The sequence below is a fragment of the Oryzias latipes genome, chromosome 7 (assembly GCF_053564925.1).
Source record: "Oryzias latipes strain Hd-rR chromosome 7, Olatipes_Hd-rR_3.1".
NCBI lineage: Eukaryota > Metazoa > Chordata > Actinopteri > Beloniformes > Adrianichthyidae > Oryzias > Oryzias latipes.
The window spans coordinates 3,672,103-3,691,496 of NC_136243.1; the positions used below are offsets into that span (position 1 = coordinate 3,672,103).

The 19,394-nt window shown below is 44.2% G+C and overlaps 1 long non-coding RNA gene across 1 annotated transcript; it reads right to left on the reverse strand.

The window, feature by feature from the left end:
- Positions 1-13,662: 13,662 nt before the first annotated feature.
- LOC144993971 (uncharacterized) lies at positions 13,663-18,757 on the reverse strand. The gene is made up of 4 exons (XR_013657307.1): positions 15,123-18,757; positions 14,366-14,564; positions 14,140-14,236; positions 13,663-13,978 (listed from the first exon to the last, which is right to left on the reverse strand). It is a non-coding gene; the product is annotated as an uncharacterized LOC144993971 (long non-coding RNA).
- Positions 18,758-19,394: the final 637 nt, after the last annotated feature.

The window sequence follows — 19,394 nt, forward strand, 5'->3', positions numbered from 1 at the left end:
GACTACCAACACGGACCAGCTTTACAAGAAGAGCCAGTCCAGGCAGTAGTTTCTCCGGAGGCTGCACTCCTCTAACATCTGCACAAAACTGCTCCACATGTTTTATCAATCAGTGGTGGAAAGTGCTCTCCTCTATGCTGCTGTGTGCTGGTGCAATACCAGCAAGAAGAACATCTCCAGGCTTAACAAGATCATCAAGAGGGCGAGCTCTGTGATGGGACTGAAGCTGGATCTTGTGGAGGAGGTGACAAAGCAGAAAACTCTGAGCAGGTTCAGGGCCATCTTGAAGAATCCCTCACATCCCCTACATGAGGCCTACACCAGCAGGAGGAGCACATTCAGCAACAGACTGCTGTCCCAGCGCTCCTCCACAGAAAGACTGAAGAAATCTTTTGTTCCTCGTGCCATCAGGCAATACAATTCTCTAGCGGGCATCTTAAAAGTTATATCTTGTTTTTATTTATTTATTTATTTATTTATTTATTTATTTATTTATTTATTTATTTATTTATTTATTTATTTATTTATTTATTTATTTATTTATTTATTATTTCATTTTTTTTACCCACTGATTTTAAATTATTAATCTTTTTATTTTTTTATCTATTAATCTTTTTAGTCTATTGCTATTTTTACTATTTTTATTGTTTTTAATGTGTGTATGTGTTTTATGAGTGTGAGCAGATGGCCATTTTGAAATTTCCTCAGGGATTATGAAAGATCTATTCTATTCTTCTATCCTATTCTGTATATTATTCCAGCCACTTGATTGTGGCGTTCCATGGATGCTTTACCTGCCAGCTTCTTACACCCTGCAGTTATGTGCTGGATTGTTTCAGGCGCCTCTTTGCACAGCCTACACCTTGGGTCTTGTCTGGTGTGGTAGATCTGAGCCTCTATTGCTCTGGTGCTCAGGGCTTGTGTTGGGTTGAGTGGAAGGATCCCAAAGCAGAGAATGAAGCCGAGGGCAGGTTGACAATTTATTCCTCAGAAACAAAAACTAAATCAGACAGGATGCTGAATTCTCGAAGCTAGACAGATATACAGGACAGGTGCTAGGAGCTACTGAATAGTAATCATCTGGCAAAGAGAAAGAGAAAGGTGTAGGCTTTTAAAGACATGGTGATGAGATGAGAATCAGGTGTGCAGTGTAGAGAGGCAGCAGGGAAAAGGTCAGCCACGCCCCCTACTCCACTCTTATCATAACAGTCCGCCCCCCTCAAGGGAAGCCACCCGGCGGCCGACCAGGCTTGTCAGGATGACGGGCATAAAAGTCTTCAAGGAGAGCAGAGCAGGGGCCAGGATAAAGGAGCGGGGAACCCAGGAACGCTCCTCCGGGCCATTACCCTCCCAGTCCACGAGATACTGCAGGCCACAACCCCGCCGCCGGACATCCAAAAGGCAGCGAACAGGAAACGCCGGATGATCATCCACGACCAGGGCGGGAGGAGGGGGTTCGGCCGGGGGGCTGAGAACACTGCAGGAGACAAGCTTCAGGAGGGACACATGGAAGGACGGGTGGATGCAGGGAGGCAGGCTTCGTGCCAAACACTACGGGCCCTCCGGAGATGGTCCTGGATGGAGGACACGGCCACTGCTCTCTCCTGAGAGGGGAAGAGGGGAGGCTGATAGCCATTGGATGTCATGAATGGAGACAGGCCTGTGGCAGAGGACACCAAGGAATTGTGAGAATACTCAACCCAGGGAAGATGAGTTGACCAGGATGCAGGGTGATTATCTGCAACCCAGCGCAAAGCTGCCTCCAGGTCCCGCTCAGTCTGGCCGTTGGTTTGGGGGTGGTATCCAGAGGACAGGCTAGCTGTGGCTCCAATGGCCAGCCAGAAGACGGTCCACACCCTGGATGTGAACTGGGGACCTCTGTCTGAAACTATGTCCTGGGGCAGCCCATGTAACCAGAATACATACTGGACCAGGAGGTTGACAGTCTCGAAGGCAGATGGGAGCTTGGAAAGTGGCACAAAATGGACGGACTTGGAAAAACGGTCGACTATGGTTGGGATTGTTGTGTTACCTTCAGAAGGTGGGAGGCCGGTGACGAAATCCACAGCTATGTGGGACCAGGGTCGTTGAGGAATTGGGAGTGGTGGCAGAAGTCCTGCCGGTGCACGATGGGAAGCCTTGCCACGAGCACAGACAGAGCAGGCCTGGACAACCCCCCGGGTATCAGCAGACATGGAAGGACACCAGAAGCGCTGTCTCAGCAAGGTCAAGGTCCGGTGTATTCCAGGATGGCAAGCCACCTTGGAGTTGTGGCCCCAATGCAGTACGGAGGAACGAGCAGGTGGGGGAACAAACAGGAGACCTGAGGGACATTCAGGAGGAGAGGGAAGGTTTTCCAGAGCCCTCTGAACCTCATGCTCCACCTCCCAGATGGCTGCACCGACAACACAGGAATGTGGTAGGATGGTGTCCTGAGGAGGGTTGCAGGAGGCTGGCAGCTCAAATTGCCTAGATAGGGCATCAGGCTTCTGGTTGCGAGACCCTGGGCGGTATGTGAGAGTGAAAGTGAAGTGTCCTAGGAAAAGGGACCACCAAGCTTGACGGGGATTCAGTCTGCGGGCAGAACGGAGGTAAGACAAGTTCTTGTGATCAGTCCATACCAAGAAAGGTTGAGAAGCTCCTTCCAACCAATGGCGCCATTCCTTTAAGGCCAGCAACACCACCAACAACTCACGATTTCCCACGTCGTAATTCCTCTCAGCAGGAGAAAGATGGCGGGAGGAGAAAGCGAAGGGATGCATTTTCTGATCAGAGGATGATCGCTGAGAGAGCACCGCCCCAACTCCCGACTCTGAGGCATCAACCTCCACCATGAATTGAGCTGTAGGGTCAGGATGGGACAACACAGGAGCAGAACAAAACAAACCTTTTTAAAATAACAAAAGCTAAATCAGGACCTGGTGACCAGGAGAAGTGTTCTTTTACAGAGGTCAGCTCGGTTAGGGGAGAGGCCACAGAGCTGTAGTTCTTGATAAACCTCCTATAAAAATTAGCAAACCCTAAAAACCTCTGCAGCTGCTTCCAACCAGTGGGTGTAGGCCATTCTGTAACTGCTTTGATCTTGGCAGGATCTGGTTTGAGTTGGCCCTTCTCGATCACAAACCCAAGAAAACTGAGAGTAGAGGCATGAAAGTCACATTTTTCACCTTTTGCATAGAGTCTGTTTGCTAACAGCCGCTGTAACACAAGCCTAACATGTTGAACGTGCTCATCTAGAGTCCGTGAAAAAATCAAAATGTCATAGAGATAAACAAACACAAATCTATTCAACATGTCACGCAATACATCATTGATGAGACATTGGAAAACAGCTGGAGCATTAGTCAGTCCAAAAGACATCACTAAATACTCAAAATGTCCCAGAGGAGTTTTGAAAGCCGTCTTCCACTCGTCACCCTCCTTGATTCTCACTAAATGATAAGCGTTTCGGAGGTCGAGCTTGGTCGATAGTGTCAAAGGCTGCACTGAGGTCTAACAGGACCAGAATAGAAAGTAGTCCCTTTTTTGAGGCCAATAACAAGTCATTAGAGACTTTAACTAGTGCAGTTTCCGTACTGTGGTGGGGTCTAAACCCCGACTGATAGTCTTCAAAGTGGCTGTTGTCCTGTAGGTGACAGTAAAGCTGCTTAACTACAACTCTTTCTAGGATTTTAGAAATAAAGGGCAGGTTTGATATCGGTCTATAGTTGGCCAAGATGCTAAGATCCAAACTGGGCTTTTTCAGAAGAGGTTTAACAACTGCATATTTAAAAAACTGTGGCACGTAACCAGTTTCCAGAGAGGTATTTATCATCGTTAATATGGAATCATTAATTAGGGGAAAGGTTTCTTTAAAAATTCTAGTGGGAATTGGGTCTAACAGACAAGTTGAGGATTTGAAGGACGTAATAATTGATGCTATTTCCACTTGATCCACAATAGTGAAGCAGTCTAATTTTACAGAGGTTTCTATGGATGCCTCCACTTCTACCGCTTCAGCCTGCTCTGGGCTGATAGGAATAACTTGATTCAACTTATGTCTAATATTTGAGATTTTACTGTGATTCATTGAGTTTCCTATGAAGCCTCTTAGAGTCCTGTTGATGTTGTAGCTCCAAGCATTCAGTGATCCACGTGTGTGGCATTGAGTCATAGGCTTTCTTTTAATCAATCCAGGCTGTGCCTGGGTTGGAGTGTCGTGACCTGCAGTCTTGAGCGACTGTTCTGTCAACCAGGAGTCTCTAACCGTTGCTTCCATGGTGGGCATTGTTTTCTCCCATATAGCCAAGCATCTTGTTGCTGAATTGTAAACCAGTTTATTGGTTTCTGTGATTATAATGGTAATTGCCCTCAATGCTTCATTCACAGTTTCCAGAAGACTTTCAGGCGGTACATCACTTAACCGTTGTAGCTGGTGTCTTGGTTGCCTGGTGTTCATTCTAGACATAATCTTGTCTTTCAGGTCAGTTGCCGCCTTGCTCAGCATATCTGTGGTTGTTGGGGCTGTGTACCCAAGCTCAGGGTGGGAGTGTGGTATATGTGGTATATGACCTGTGTTCTGGGTATTGCCATTGTATTGTACTGCCACAATCTCAAGTTGTGATAGGAGTTGCCGTTTGTGGATGTTTGAGCAATGGGCTACCAGTTGTTTGGCAGTTAGCCAAACAACTGGTAGCCCATTGCTCAAACATCCACAAACAACTTGATTGTGGGTTTCGAAGCATCCATTCATTCCCCATTCCCTGCATGTAACCCCTCTGGATTGGATTACTTGAGGAGTAGCATTCTAACAGAACCTTGTTCTCACATCTAGTCCATTTCCGTCTTTTTCCAGTAGCCCACTTTCCACGCAGACCTTGTTTGGCCAGGCGACATCTGAGCCGGCATGTGGTTGACATGTGGTTCATTGTCTCTCATTGTTTCTCTTGTTGTGAGGTAGGTAGGCCATAACCATTGTTATGGTACTTGCCCCATGTCCATTGTTATGGTAATTGCCCCAATTTCTATTGCCGTTAATTGTTCATTCCGCCCCTGGGAATCAAACCCTGGTTTCCTGCATGACAGTTTTACCAACTGAGCTACCCAGCCACTATATATATAGTGTAGCTGCCTGGGGGTTAGCTCCGCCTTCCGCCCCTAAGACTCATGGGAAGTGGGGAATCATGGGGGAAAACCATGAGTGAGAGGCTTGGAAGCAGAAGTGACCTCCATGCTGTTGGCTGTCTTTGTATGTTCAAACAAATGGGCGTTGATGCTGAAAAAGGTGACTTTGCTTCTCTGCATATTTCTCCCTCTCTGAGACTGTCTGGGGTTGTGCGGTGTATGGGGCATGTACAGCTCTCCAATGAATCCACTTCATTAGCAGCTCGGCTATAGTGACGTACCGTCCGGGTCGTTACAATATAAACTCGTGCGTTTACTTTGTCCGTTCTTTTTCTCCGAGCAGAAACTCTTTCTTTTGCTGATGATGCAACCGTATTACTTTTTTGATGGACGTATAATCTTCCTTCGCCGTCATTAAAATCTCAGACTCCCGCTCAGTGGAGTATTGCGCTCTCTTTTCTTCTCCACGCGTTTCCACGGTGACTCCGGAAATCGGCGATCCATTGAGAATGCCTTTATTTACTTGCATGCACATTAACCCAGGGTTACCAAGGCGAGCGTAATTACGCTAACTCATATCCGGTCTTTTGGAACCGACATACTCAGAGTAAGCAAGTTCACGCAGGACTTTGGCCAGGGTTCAGGCTTAAAGTCATGGTAGTTTAAACCATCTTTCTGGAATACCCCCCGGGTGTCCAATTATGCCACATCACTTCTAAACCTAACCTAATCAGCTCATGGGTGTGGCCAAGGTTCCTTTAATGGTGGCCAGTGAGAGAGAACAATGTTCTCTTCAATTATGTCATTCAAGCATTTTTCCTAGAACTTCAGACATGAGAGGTTTGTGAAATGTCACTTCTTATTGTTGACATATTCAGGACTTATTCAATTTTTTTCAATAGTGTCCAAAGTGTTGATTCAGACAATCTTTCTTGTTTGAACTGAGTGTTTACCTCACTGTGCAGCTTTCCTCTCCACTCTCTTTCTCACCCATGAATGTTAATGTTATTGATGCTGTTACCAACATGTTTCTCTTTGGTCTCACAGCAGATGCTCCGGTGTTTTTTTTTCGTAAACTGTTCTATTCCTGTCCTCTTGGATCCGACTAGCCATAGCAGAAGGGGACCCTTAACTGAGTCTGAATTTGCTGTTTTACTTCAGTTCAATTTGGTTTTATTTATAAAGCCCAATATTACAACCTAGTTGTCTCAACAGGCTTCACTAATTGTACAAAACACGAAATCTGTCATAAAACACAATAGCTAATTGTAAAGTAAACTAAACAGACTAAACTAAACTGGGCATCCCTGCCCTTAAGCTGCGATCACACTGAACACGATTTGCTCGGAGGAGGCAGCCAGTTTAATGTTGAGTACAAATGAGATCTGAGGTCCTGTGGAGAGATTTGAGCGACGGGCGCGGAACGAAGGTCTGGCAGCAGCACGATTCTTATTTTCATGGAGACAATAATAAAAAAGGTCCTGTAATTTTATTTTTGTTTTTCTTTTCCCCCTCTCGGGTTAATGCCGGATGCTGAGCCTTTATTTATCTTTTTTTATTTATTCCCATTTACTGTTTATATCTGTCTATTAAGGTTTATTCATGTACTTATTTGGTTAATTATCTATTTTATTTTTTATTTGATTCCTTTTACATTTGTAACTCCAGTGTTTTCCTCAGAAGGATCTTCCACATCAGTGAAGTCCCTTATCAGTGAACGGAGTCACTGCAATGGGATCTCCCGGGTCTGGCTCTTTGTCTAGATCTGGGGGGTCCTGTGGTAGTGTATTCTGTGAACTGGGGTGCGAGGGGGGTCACTGATGTGAACATAATAATACTAAATTAGATTTATCTGCACTTTTTCTTGGTGCTCAAAGTACTGACATATTCATTAATACTTGGTGAGGGTAACTACTGATGCAACCTCAGTTGACAGAGGCGTGGCTGCCAGTTCGCCCCTCTGACCGTCACCGGGACAATCATGCACATTCATTCACACACCAGTGGGGCCATGCTGGAGGCAGGGAGTGTCTTGACCAAGGAGACAACAACAACAGTTTACTGGGAGAAGCGGGGATCAGACCGGCAACCGTTCGGTCATTGGACAACCCGCTCTGAGCCACTGCCGCCCCCAAAACCCAAAACATTGTTTCCCCACTTCCGTGCAAAGCCAGATTTCTACATTTGATCATATCATAATTGTTCTTGTCATGGTGTGTATGTGTGTGTGTGTGTTGGGGTGGGGGGGGCATTATGTGGGTTTTAAAATATTTGTTTAATGTCTTGTACTTTTAAAAAAAAAATTTGATCATGTTTTTATGTAAAACGCTTTGTAAAAGTGTTATAGAAATAAAGTTTGATTTGATTTGATTTATAGTGGGTCACAGAGACACAGAGACACCATAGAAGCGTTTTTTCTACAGAGTGGCAGTGAAGCTTCCGGTCCCGGGAGAATCTCTCAATGAAATCATGAACCCAGATATGGAGACGTGATTACCGATTACCATAATGAATGAACCTGAACTCTAAACATCACCTACATCTTCCATACATTATTAATGACATAAACACAGACACCGCTCCATATGGCGATCAATCTAAAAACATTAGCTGGAAGCTCCTCCCACACGTGGCCGCAGCGTCAGCTGTGAACACTTTTTTGGACAGGCGGTGAACAGAGAATTCCGCAGCAGAAGGGACGGCCAACTCAAATTTGCGGGGGTAATCGGTGCACCTTTATACCCTCCTTCTCGGTGAGGAAATACTCCTAAAAAATAGATTCCAGGGAGAAAAAGAAGAAACCTCAGGGGTGCCCACATGAAGGAGGGATCCTCCCCCAGGACGGACAGGCGATGTACCAGAACTCTTAGAGAAAAATTAGCTTATCTAACTACAACTTCATCAGGGGTGGTGAACAAGTTTGACACAAGGAACCGAAATTTTTTAACTGTGAGAGTCAAAGAGCCACACCGCACTGACCTGTCAATAATAATAATAATAATAATAATAATAAGAGGCGTGGCTACGGGTTTGTGCCTACAACCCCTCTGACCATCACCGGGATCATTCATACACATTCACACGCCAGTGGAGACACACTGAAGTCAGGGAGGGAGAAGTGCCTTGCCCAAGGACACAACGACAGCTGGCTGGAGAGAGCGGGGATCAACCCTTCGATCATTGGACAACCCGCTCTACCACCTGAGCCGCACTGCCGCCAGGACACAAACATGCAATTAAAGCCATATTATTTCCCATATTATTTCCCATAACACATTCCTCTCCCTACTTTTTCGTAGGCAACCTACGAAAAAGTTGATTGCTCATTGGAGAGAAAGTCTGTTGGTTTGTTGGTTCCCTTTGCCAATCAAAATGATTAGAATTCAATCAATATATGACAAGAACCACAGTTACATGCGCAAAATATCTTGATTGGATCAATGGTCGGATAAGAATTCAACCGTGTACACGGGATCAGAAAAACTTTTTCCGATTAGAACAAACGTTCACATGCGCAGCACTTTCAGTCGGAATAAATCATTTGTACATGCGCAGTTCTGTTTAAAATACTGGAAGAGGAAATGAGTCCCACTGTTAACAAGCTGAGCTGCCATTTACATTCATGCAGCAGCTCTGTAATATACAAGATGATCTTTTAAATGTGCTTTTATTATTGTTATGGTTATTATGAAGCACCTGTTCGCTCATCATTTTATTTTTAATATGTTTGGTTGGTGTTTTCTTTGTGGCAGAAAGAAGCCGGACGAAGGGTTAGGAGAAGGCTAACACGAGCTAACAACATTTAGCCTTTGATGAACATAAAATCCATGCGGGAAATGCTGAAATCTGCATCTTGGCTGCACGTAAGTATGTGGGAATAACAACAGCCTTTATTTTGTCAGGACACGACTGGAAACACAAATCCACGTGATTGTTTGAACGGTTTCTAAAGATTGAGCGGCATTTCTGCTTTGAAAAGCTCACACATCGATTCAAAGCCGCGGTGTGAGCTGGAGGCCCGAGCTCTGCTCAGAGACGGGAGACATGGTTCTCCTAAATTCGGCTGCTTGTTCACCTAGAACTGCGGGAGGGATGGCAGTCCGAAGTCTCCCACACGTAACAAAGCATCCTCCCTTCCCTTTAAACAAAAAGCTATAAGTCCAGCTGCTCTGCTCAGAGACACGGTTCGCTCCGTTCACCGGCAGCCGCGCCGGACCGCGCAGGGTCCGGACGTCAGGGGGCACGAAGCGCTCCTTCCTGGCGCCCCCCTCGCAAGGGGTGTTGGAGAAGATAGTAAAGAAGAGGCAAGGAGCCCACGGGGCGAGGGCGGAGAGCAGAGGCGAGGTTGGCGCTTCGCGCCGGGCCTCCGCGGAGCATTCGGTTGGTCCTGTTTGCGCTCCAAAGCCTTCTCTGGAGCGAAACACCGTCTATGCATGATGTTAAACCAGAGCAGTAGTGACACACGATCGGAATGAACCGTTTACATGAACAACGATCGGATCAACAATCGATATAACCCACCTATCTGAATGAAATTTTGATCCGAACGAGTCTGATCGGAGCAGAGAACTCCGAATGACGTGTTTACATGATGCATTTTTCTTCCGATCAGGCGTTCTTTCCGATTACTTTTGTCCATGTAAAGGCAACTAATGATTCTCTGCAGAGTAAGGGTCTAGTTGCCACAACACACCATCATTCTGTACCATTCTGAAAATGTAACAGACTGTCAGGAAATGGTAGTGTAGGACTCAAACTGCAGGAGACCAGGCTTGGTGACTGAAAAATGTAATGAGAGAACCTAAACATAACAAAACCCCAGGGCTCAACAGAAGTGTGCCTGAAGAACTCAACACCAGATGCTTGAATACACTGAGAATGATTGACAGAAATGAAAGCAGCGGTGGATGATCAACACCAACCTGGAGTGACTGATACAGGACCAACTGAAAACATGACCAACAATGAGAACACAACTAAAAAAACAGCGATACGTATGCCGATATTGTACCGGAACACTTTTTCTTTTTTTTTTAAAGTACGTCTTAGAAAAACCTCAACATGGATATTAATAAGCCTTACATTGCAATAAATTTGTAAAATTCTGATTATTTAATGATTACAATGTTAGGCACTGCAACTGTATCTCATATATAAGTTGCTTTTACCAAAGCAAATTCATAGTGCTTTTATTTTGAAACTTAAAATATATAAAGGGAACAGTCAACATTGTCTGATTTCCACAACAAAATATATTTCAGTATTGGAAAATAAATGGAATGAATGTGTCTTTGCCAATAATGTTCTAAAGAATGAAATACAGTGGTGCTTATTTTAAACATAGAACGGTGCTTCAAAAATAAAGAAGAAAAAAACAAAAGCAATTTTTTCCAGAAACAATAAAGTGATGATGATGAGGCAGTATGGCAGGATGAAGCAGAGCGATTAATTGAGGCTAAGATGCTTTATATCCCCGACAGTCTGCTCTGCAGCTTAGTTTTCTCACACGTGGAAGTAAACGCAGATTTCACCGCTCAAAACACAGCAATCCGTGTTTTTATATGATACTGGCAACACAGAGTATTGGTTCGGTTCCCATCCTAAGTGGACACTAAGTAGTTCATGTCTTATAAAAACAAAACAAGCTGCTTCTCGCTGAGATCTTGTAATTGTTTTGAGGGGCAGAGCTGCTCAAAGAGGCTCAGTGGCTGCCAACTAGCGGTTGGGGGTTTAAGTGCAAAACAAGAGTCAGACGCTGTAAGACACTCATAAATAATTACATAAATATCGTCCTAACAGCTTTTTGAAATGATACAAATATTGCCAAATAAAATTTTGCGATATAGTCAGCTTTTTCCTACACCCCTACTGTCAACCCCAGGAAGGCCACAAGCCCAGATGGAGTACCAGGGAAAGTGCTCAAGGCCTGTGCTGACAGCCATCTTTAAATGTGCCGGTCGCCCTAAAGACACCCCCAACAAACCTCAATGGCTTTCGCCCTATCACCACCAAGTGCTTTGAAAAACTGGTCCTGAAACCAATCAAAGCCTGTCTCCCCTTCTTCCCTAGATCCACATGAGTTGTCCTACCGTTCCAACAGATCTACAACAGAGGACTGTCCAGAACTGGTTTGAGCTGTGAAACGTGAAACGAAGGCTGTACCTTGAGGGCTTTTGGTAACCGGAGGCAAACACGAGAGGGATTGATAATCCTTCCGATAACATAGAGTCCGATGTATCGGGGAGCCAGTTTCCGGGAAATAGCCTAGATGGGAATGTTCCATGCCGAGAGCCAGACCCCCTGTCCAGGCTGGTAAGTGGGTCCCCCCACCCTGTGTCAATTGGCGATGCGGCAGTTGCTCTCCTTGGTGCGGAGGAGAGCAGCCCTGGTCTGGCGCCAGACACGTTGACAACAATCGAATTCCTGGGACGGAAAAAGAGGTAATGAGTACCCGAGGGCAGCCTCGAACGGAGACACCCCAGTTGCGGATGCCAGATGAATATTATGGGCATACTCAATCCAGACCAGAAACTGGGACCGGTCCATTTTGTTCTGTGCCGCCAGGCAACGAAAGGCTGCTTCCAATTCCTGGTTTGCCCTCTCTGCTTGGCCATTGGATTGGGAGTGGTAGCCGGAAGTGAGGCTGACCGTGGCACCCTGGGAGGAACAGAATGCCTTCCAAACCTGAGAGACAAACTGTGGACCACGGTCAGATACAATGTCTGAGGGTATCCCATGATGCCAAAACACCTGATTGAGAAGGACGTCAGCAGTTTCTCTGGCGGTAGGTAATTGAGGTAATGAGATGAAATTAGCCATTTTTGAGAAACAGTCGACAACAGTAAAGATGACTGAGTTACCCTGTGACGGAGGCAAACCGGAAACAAAATCAACGGCAAGGTGTGACTAGAGACGGCTGGGAGTGGACAGGGGATGGAGGAGTCCAGCAGGGGCTGAGTTTGACGATTTGGAGCGGCAGTGCAGGTAGTGCAGGCAGCAACATACTCCCGGACGTCTTTTTCCATAGATGGCCAGAAAAACTGTCTGCGGACGAGGTTGAGAGTACGGTGCACTCCGCCATGACAGGACACCTGGGAGGCGTGTCCCCAGGATATAACATCTGACCTGAGAGATGATGGGACAAACAGAGTACCTCTAGGGCAGGGCGCGAGATTGGGTTCCTCACCTTGGGCTTGGAGTACTCTGGTTTCAATGTCCCAGGTAAGGTTACCCACAATAGACCTTTTTCACACTTCCGCATTTTTCGACCGGAAATACGTCAATGACGTGTAAAACAACTTCCTGTTAGCATAGCGGCACATATGAAGAATGGCAGAGTCGAAGAGTTGCAGTTTCTGTTGTGTTCCAGGCTGTTCGTCTTCCAACCAAAAACAGCCCGGCCTCTCATTTCATTTTCCTGTGGATCCAAACCTGAAACCCAAATGGATACAGGCGATCCGAAGAGAAGAAAGGCATAGTTTTCATGTAAACACAGGTAGCACCGTCTGCTGCCGGCATTTCGCTCCGGATGTGGTGCGGCTGCGTCGTTCGTCGCCTGAAGAGTGGTGTCGTCCCGAGTATTTTCCCTTGGAAAAACTTTACTGCTCCTTGGAGAAGGGAGTCAGTATATGACAGAACCTCAAACGTCAGGCTATGCAGCTGTGCTGTGAAGCTAGCGACACGGTGGCTAAGCTAAGGCAGTAAAGATGGATCACGACTACGTGACACACCCACCTGCAGGTAAGGTTGTTCATAATGTGTTTGGTTAACGTTAGTCAGCTATGTGTACCGTTATTGGATAAATGCATTTCTACCTGAACAAATGAATGTTTATAATAAAAGCTGTTCACGCTCTCACCTATTTTAATTACATGTATTTAATTAATTTTGGGTATTTTGTCATTAACAAAAATAAATGAAACGTATTTGTAATTAAATACTTCACATACTTTTCAAAACATGATTACTGTGTTGTGTTAAAAGGTAGAATAAATATATTAAGACTGATTTTTAATTTCTTTATCTTCACAGGTGCTCTGGATGAGACTTTGGATTACATCCATGACTTAGAAGCCAAGTTCCTTTGCTGGACTCAGGAGACGATGTCATGGCAGACAAAGAGTTCCTCATTGAAGACCTCCTTACTGACAATGGATCTAAGATCATCATTCCACCTTTTAAGCTTTCAGCTCCATCAGCAACGAGGAAACAGAACAAACCCAAGCCATTACCCGCCTCAGAATTATGGTGGAAAGAGTGATCGGTAGGATAAAGTCCTTTCACATCAGGGACTCTCCCGTGCCGCTCACACTGATGGGCAGTGTGAATCAGATCTGGCTTAACCGCCGTGTTTTGGCAAATTGTCAAGGACTTTTTTGTGTTGAAGAGTGAATTAATGTTTGGTATGTAAATAATGTATAATGTGCAAATAGTATGGAAAAATTTTGTGTTTCCACATATTCTTAAAATCTAATTAAATACAATTGTTATATTCGTAATATTTTTCTGTTGAAATGTGACTTTGACTTCACAAAAAAATTAGATGAACAAATAAAACAATTTTGGTCAAAATTGTGCCTCATTTAATTTTTTGGTATGCGTAACAACAACTGATTAATCACAACGCAAATAACATCAAAGATTTACAATAAAAAAGAACATTACAGATCATCAACAGTAAGACAGAAGGCTGAACTGATTGTTAAAGACAAGATAAGTGTAATTTAAGGTATGCATTCATGCATTTGCTATAATATCTATCCAAGTTCTCTTTCATTCCATCTCAAAACCCCATCCAACACAGCCATGAGAGGTTGGGGCTGCACCTGGCATAATCTGCTTCCAGATGCCATCAGATATGGATCTAGCTGTGGTCCTAAACAAGAGAAACACAACACACAAAAGTTAGACATAAGTGCATAACTACATTTAAATTTAATTCATTATATCTGCTGTAACCATAATTTGGTTAGTCATAACATCAAGCAAAAAAACTTAACTTGCTCTCACAAAGCAACAAACAGTTAAATGAATCACCTGTATATGCCTTGTACAGTGTGGACCTCAGACCGTCTCTGCCAACTGTTTTGGGCTTTTGCACCACCAGCTCACTAACCGGTTCAGGATGGATTCCCTTATAAATAAAAGGCAAAAAGCAATTACAGTCTGTAGTCACTACTGGGGGTGTTTTTATAATAATTTATAGTTGTTATGGATACACATCCATTCTTAAATCATAATGATAATTTGATCACAAACCCACCTGTGCTCTTGGTCTGTGCCATCTTTGCAAGCCACTCGTGCAGGCCAGGGGGGGTTAAAACAGCCTGCAGACCCAGCTGTGAATAATGTGCGGTCTGGAACAGGATGGCAAAAGGATGTCATTGCAGAATCCTTTAGCAGCCGCACAACTGCAGGAGAAAGCTTTCAGGTTGGCACTTTCTGCATCCATCCAGTGATATCTAACCACAATAAATTAAATAGATTACAATTAAGACATACTTATGTTGCTACATCAATGTAACACGAAACTATAACTGTCAGTAGGGTGACCAGATTTGAGTTAGTAAAAAAGAGGAGTGAAGTGAGTTTGTGAGATATTTCATCGAGAGTAATTGGTGTTCAGAGCTGCATACATAAAGCAAATATGATTGCATTTCATCTATGTTCAATGTTATTTTATTATATAAGTATCAAAAAAGAGAACATGTCCAGGAAAAGAGGACGTCTGGTCACCCTACTTTCAGAAAAATAATACTAATAGTAAGTGAAGAAAGTGCCGCAGGCGCAGCAAAAAGAATGAAGACGCAAACGGGCAACTTAACATTTCTTATTTACAGCTTCACCAAATTTTTGGGTGTTATGTTAATCTCATGCCTTTTCACTTAAACATACACACAACATATTCACTGCAATGTGTTATACCTTATATTACAAATAACACCAGGATTTACAGTTGACGTAAACAAACACACAGAGTTACCGGTGATGCGGCTATGGCTAAGCTAGCTGAATCTTACCTTGGTAATGGTGGATAAACTCTTCGTGGACGAATTTATATCCCTTGTCCAATTTGTTTCCTTTAGTGGACGAATGCATCTACACACTATTTATCACATCGGCGCTGATGACCTTCGGAACACAACTCAGACTCTTCGAAAACACTCTAGGCTCTGCCATTCTCCGCCAGCGAAGCACAAACCGGAACTAAGTTTACACGTTGCTGACGTGTTTCCGGTTTTTGCGAAAAAGGTCTATACAGGTCGATGGCAGGATAGTGGTGGTGGTGTGTCCCAGGGATAAAGCCTCCTGAATGTAACTTTCCATGGAGGATTTCTCATGACCGGAAGAATTAAACAACCTACCCTTAGGAAGGGTGGCACCTGGTAACAGATCTATGGAGCAGTCATAGGGGCGGTGAGGTGGTAACACACTGGCTTTAGCTTCGCAAAAAACATTCTTTAAATCATGGTAACAAGAGGGGATTTCAGAGATCCACCTCACAGGATTTATCAGTAATAAAGGATGAAACAGAGGGTGTGGCTGATTTGAGACAATCAGCCATACAATAAGCACTCCAATTAATAATTTGACCCTGGGTCCAATTAAACTGAGGATTGTGCAGCTGAAGCCATGAAAAACCCAATACAATAGGAGGATGGGTGGATTGGGTAATGAGAAATTGGATAGATTCTCTGTGGCTATCAGATGAATGGGTTTGGTGCGATGAGTGATGCGTGAGAGATGTTGACCCCCTGAAACCTGAAGCTTCGATGGTGGTATCCAGAGGTTCTGTAGGCAGAGAGAGTTTAAAGAGAAGATGTTTATCAATGAGGCTTTGTTCTGCACCAGAATCAATTAAGGCCTTAAGGTTATGATTTTCAGCAGATCTTGACAATTATAAAAAGAAAGCTATTCTCTGTATGATTTTCAGAGTTGCCCGCCCGCGGCCTGTCTTCTAATGGGGGGGTGCGTTCATTTTGACACTCCCGAAGGCGGATATCTGACCGAAGAGCCTCAGAGACGAGATCTTCAATTGCGATGGCTTCCGGTTGAGAAGAGATGATCTTTGATATTTTAATTTAGAGGCTGGTAAAAAATGTCTTTTAAGAGTAGATTGGGCCATCCTGCTTCCACCGCCAAAATGGGGTGACAGTGGCTCAGGTGGTTGAGCAGGTCGTCCAATGATCGAAGGGTTGGCGGTTCGATCCCCGCTCCCACCAGCCAAAATGTCGTTGTGTCCTTGGGCAAGACACTTCACCCTCCTTGCCTCCAGTGCGGCTCCACTGGCGTGTGCGTGTGTATGAATGATCCCGGTGATGGTCAGAGGGGCCGTAGGCGCGAAATGGCAGCCACGCCTCTGTCAGTCTGCCCCAGGGCAGCTGTGGCTACATCAGTAGCTTACCATCACCAAGTATGAATGAGGAGTGAATGAATAATGGACATAATGTAAGCGCTTTGGGTGTCTTGAAAAGCGCAGATAAATCCAATCCATTATTATTATTATTAAAATACAAAAATCCATTACATGGTCGCTAACCGATGGATTGCATTGCTTGAGGCTCAGCAAATGTCGGGTAGCTTCTTCCTACTTGCGTGGTTCGTTAATGAAACGATCGTATGTAAATGCTTGGGCCATCGCAGAGCTTTGTTCCTGAGTGAATTTATGATCAAAGTGATTTTACTGAGATTGGAGTGATAATACCTGGGTGCTTGCTGGAAGATTAATTGACATTGTAATAGGAAACCTCCACAGGCTTGAACGTCTTCGAGGAAAGGTTCCGGCTGGAGACGGAAGTTTTCCCGTGACGTGGCGGAAGTGGCAACAGGATTGTTGCCAGAAGGTTGAAGAGGAGCTGAAAGAGTGGGAATAAACATTCGACCAGTTATTTCCTTGAAAATTTGTGAGATACCGATAAGTCGTGAAATAAAATCCTCTTGAATAGTAGCAATACGAGAAGCAGCGTTGGAGAGAAGTTCCAAGAAAGATCCTTGCTGCGAGACTGTGTGGCGGAGTCTTTCCAAGTCAGCTGGGTCTGGAATTTGGCCAGTTCGTTCTATCATGACTTGCTGGGCGAGACAGACCCATACGCTGGAACCCAGAAGGAAAACACAGGTGAGTTATGAGGTGAGTAATAGAGTTTATTATTATCCGGCGTGGCTTGGAGTTGTGGTGGAGCAGGAAGCTGGATGATGGCTCGTGGCGTGACTGGAGGTTCGGCAAAGGCTTGTGGTGTGTGAGGTCCTTCTGCTCAGGATGTCGGGAAACTCAGATGACCACTCGTGGTAAGTATATCCAGATGACAAGGCATAAAACAAAGTTAGGCGAGAGCATAACCACATGAACAAGAATAACTTGGTAAGCAGACTAAGCACCATCAGGGGCAACAAACTGGCGATGCATACTGGTTCTGGATCTCCTTATGTAGATCTGGAGGCATGATGAGTTGAGTGGACACAGCTGGGTCGAGTCAGGAGCAGAGCAGAGAGGGGAGGGGGAGGAGAGCTGTTTGAGGCACCATGACAGAGTTGTGGCGAGGCTTGGAGCTGTGGCGAGGCTGGAGATTTAGGATCTTTGATTATTTTCAGTAGGCTGATCTGGAGAAAGGACCCAGGTCGACACTCATGGAATCTGTCCTGTAGACAAGGTAGAGAACTGGATTTAGTAAACAGGCATAGATCGAACAAACTAGAATAGGATGACATGAGACCAGGTAATGCACCATAGAGGGGCAACGAACTGGCAATGAATGCTGGAGCCGGATCTCCTTAAGTAGAGCTGGCAGATGATGAGATGATGCCGACAGCTGGGTCCAATCTGGGAAGGCAAAGCAGAGAGGGAAGGGAGGAGCAGACTGCCAGAGCCACCATGACACTTGCTTTGGTCACTGGTACACAGTCATGTTGGAAGAGGAAGGGGCCGCTCCAAACTGTTCCCACATGGTTGGGAGCATGGAATTGTCCAAAATGTTCTGGACTCCTGAAGCATTTAGAGTTCCTTTCACTGGAACTAGGGAGGCCAAGTCGTGGAGAGCAAACCCACACCATAATTCCTCCCTCCACCAAATTTCACACTCGGCACAATGCAGTCCAAAATGTGCAGCATGATTTACACCACTACATCCAACGCTTTGCTTTGGTCCAGAGCAGACCTGCATAGACAACACTGAGGATGAGCAAAAAAACAAACCAACCGAGAAACTGTGTCGAACTGAAGGGAAATAATGAGTGTTAAGAAGCCTCCATGTGTGTCCACTGATTCAAAAATAATAATAAAATGAAACAATGACATTCAGCTATTTTGGATATTACATTGATTAAAAGTAAACAGAGATGAGAAAATATGTTTGTCAGTAATATGTTGTAAAGTTTTCATATTGAAAGTAAACTCAGCTGGTAAAGTTGTTTTTTTATAAAATGACTTGAAACAGGAAGTGGAAGTGAATTTCCTTTGTAAAGGTCAAAGAAATAATAACGATTTGAGCCCACATGGACTTACATAGACACAAATAGTAGACAGACAGGTTTTCCTTCATTTTAAATAAAAAGTCTTATGGCCCCTAGCTTTCAACAAAAAATTCCTGTTTCAAACACATTAAAATTAAACAAATGTTTCAATCTGTCTTCATCTGACACATTAAACAAAGATAAACCAGAGAACATATTTACTTCTCAGATCGTGACAGATGGGACAATAAAACCAAAAATGGCATTCATTGTCAGAGGGAACAAACATGATTCTCTTCAGTGGAGTCGCCCCGTCTCTAAAGCTAGAGGCAGAATACCACATCTAAGATGGGCACACACTGACCTCTGACCTCTACTCAGATCATGTTTAACATAAAGTTCTGTACAGAAACTTTCTTTTATCAAAATATAAGTTCTTAATTTTGGTTTATAAAACGTCAGTATTCCATTTCAGTTTATATAACTCAAAACATGCATTTCTCATTTTTCTGATATTAAAGATGTATAAAGCTAAAAAAATTAGATTGTACAAACTTGACTGTTGAATGGAATGTTTGGAATGTATGTACTAAATGAATGGAATGTAGTTACTGTGTTTATTTGAACTATATATGGTGACATTTGAGTACAGGTGATGGTGTGAGAAATGTAAATATGATGCAATGTTTAAAAGGGAGCAGACAGTTATCAGAATTGTATTCCTTAATTCTGCTACTTTCCAATCCTGAAAATTTTCAATAATGTATGACAAACGTTTAAACACATTGGACATTCAATCATTTTCATGAAAGGAACACATAATAAATGATATGAAATGATCAACC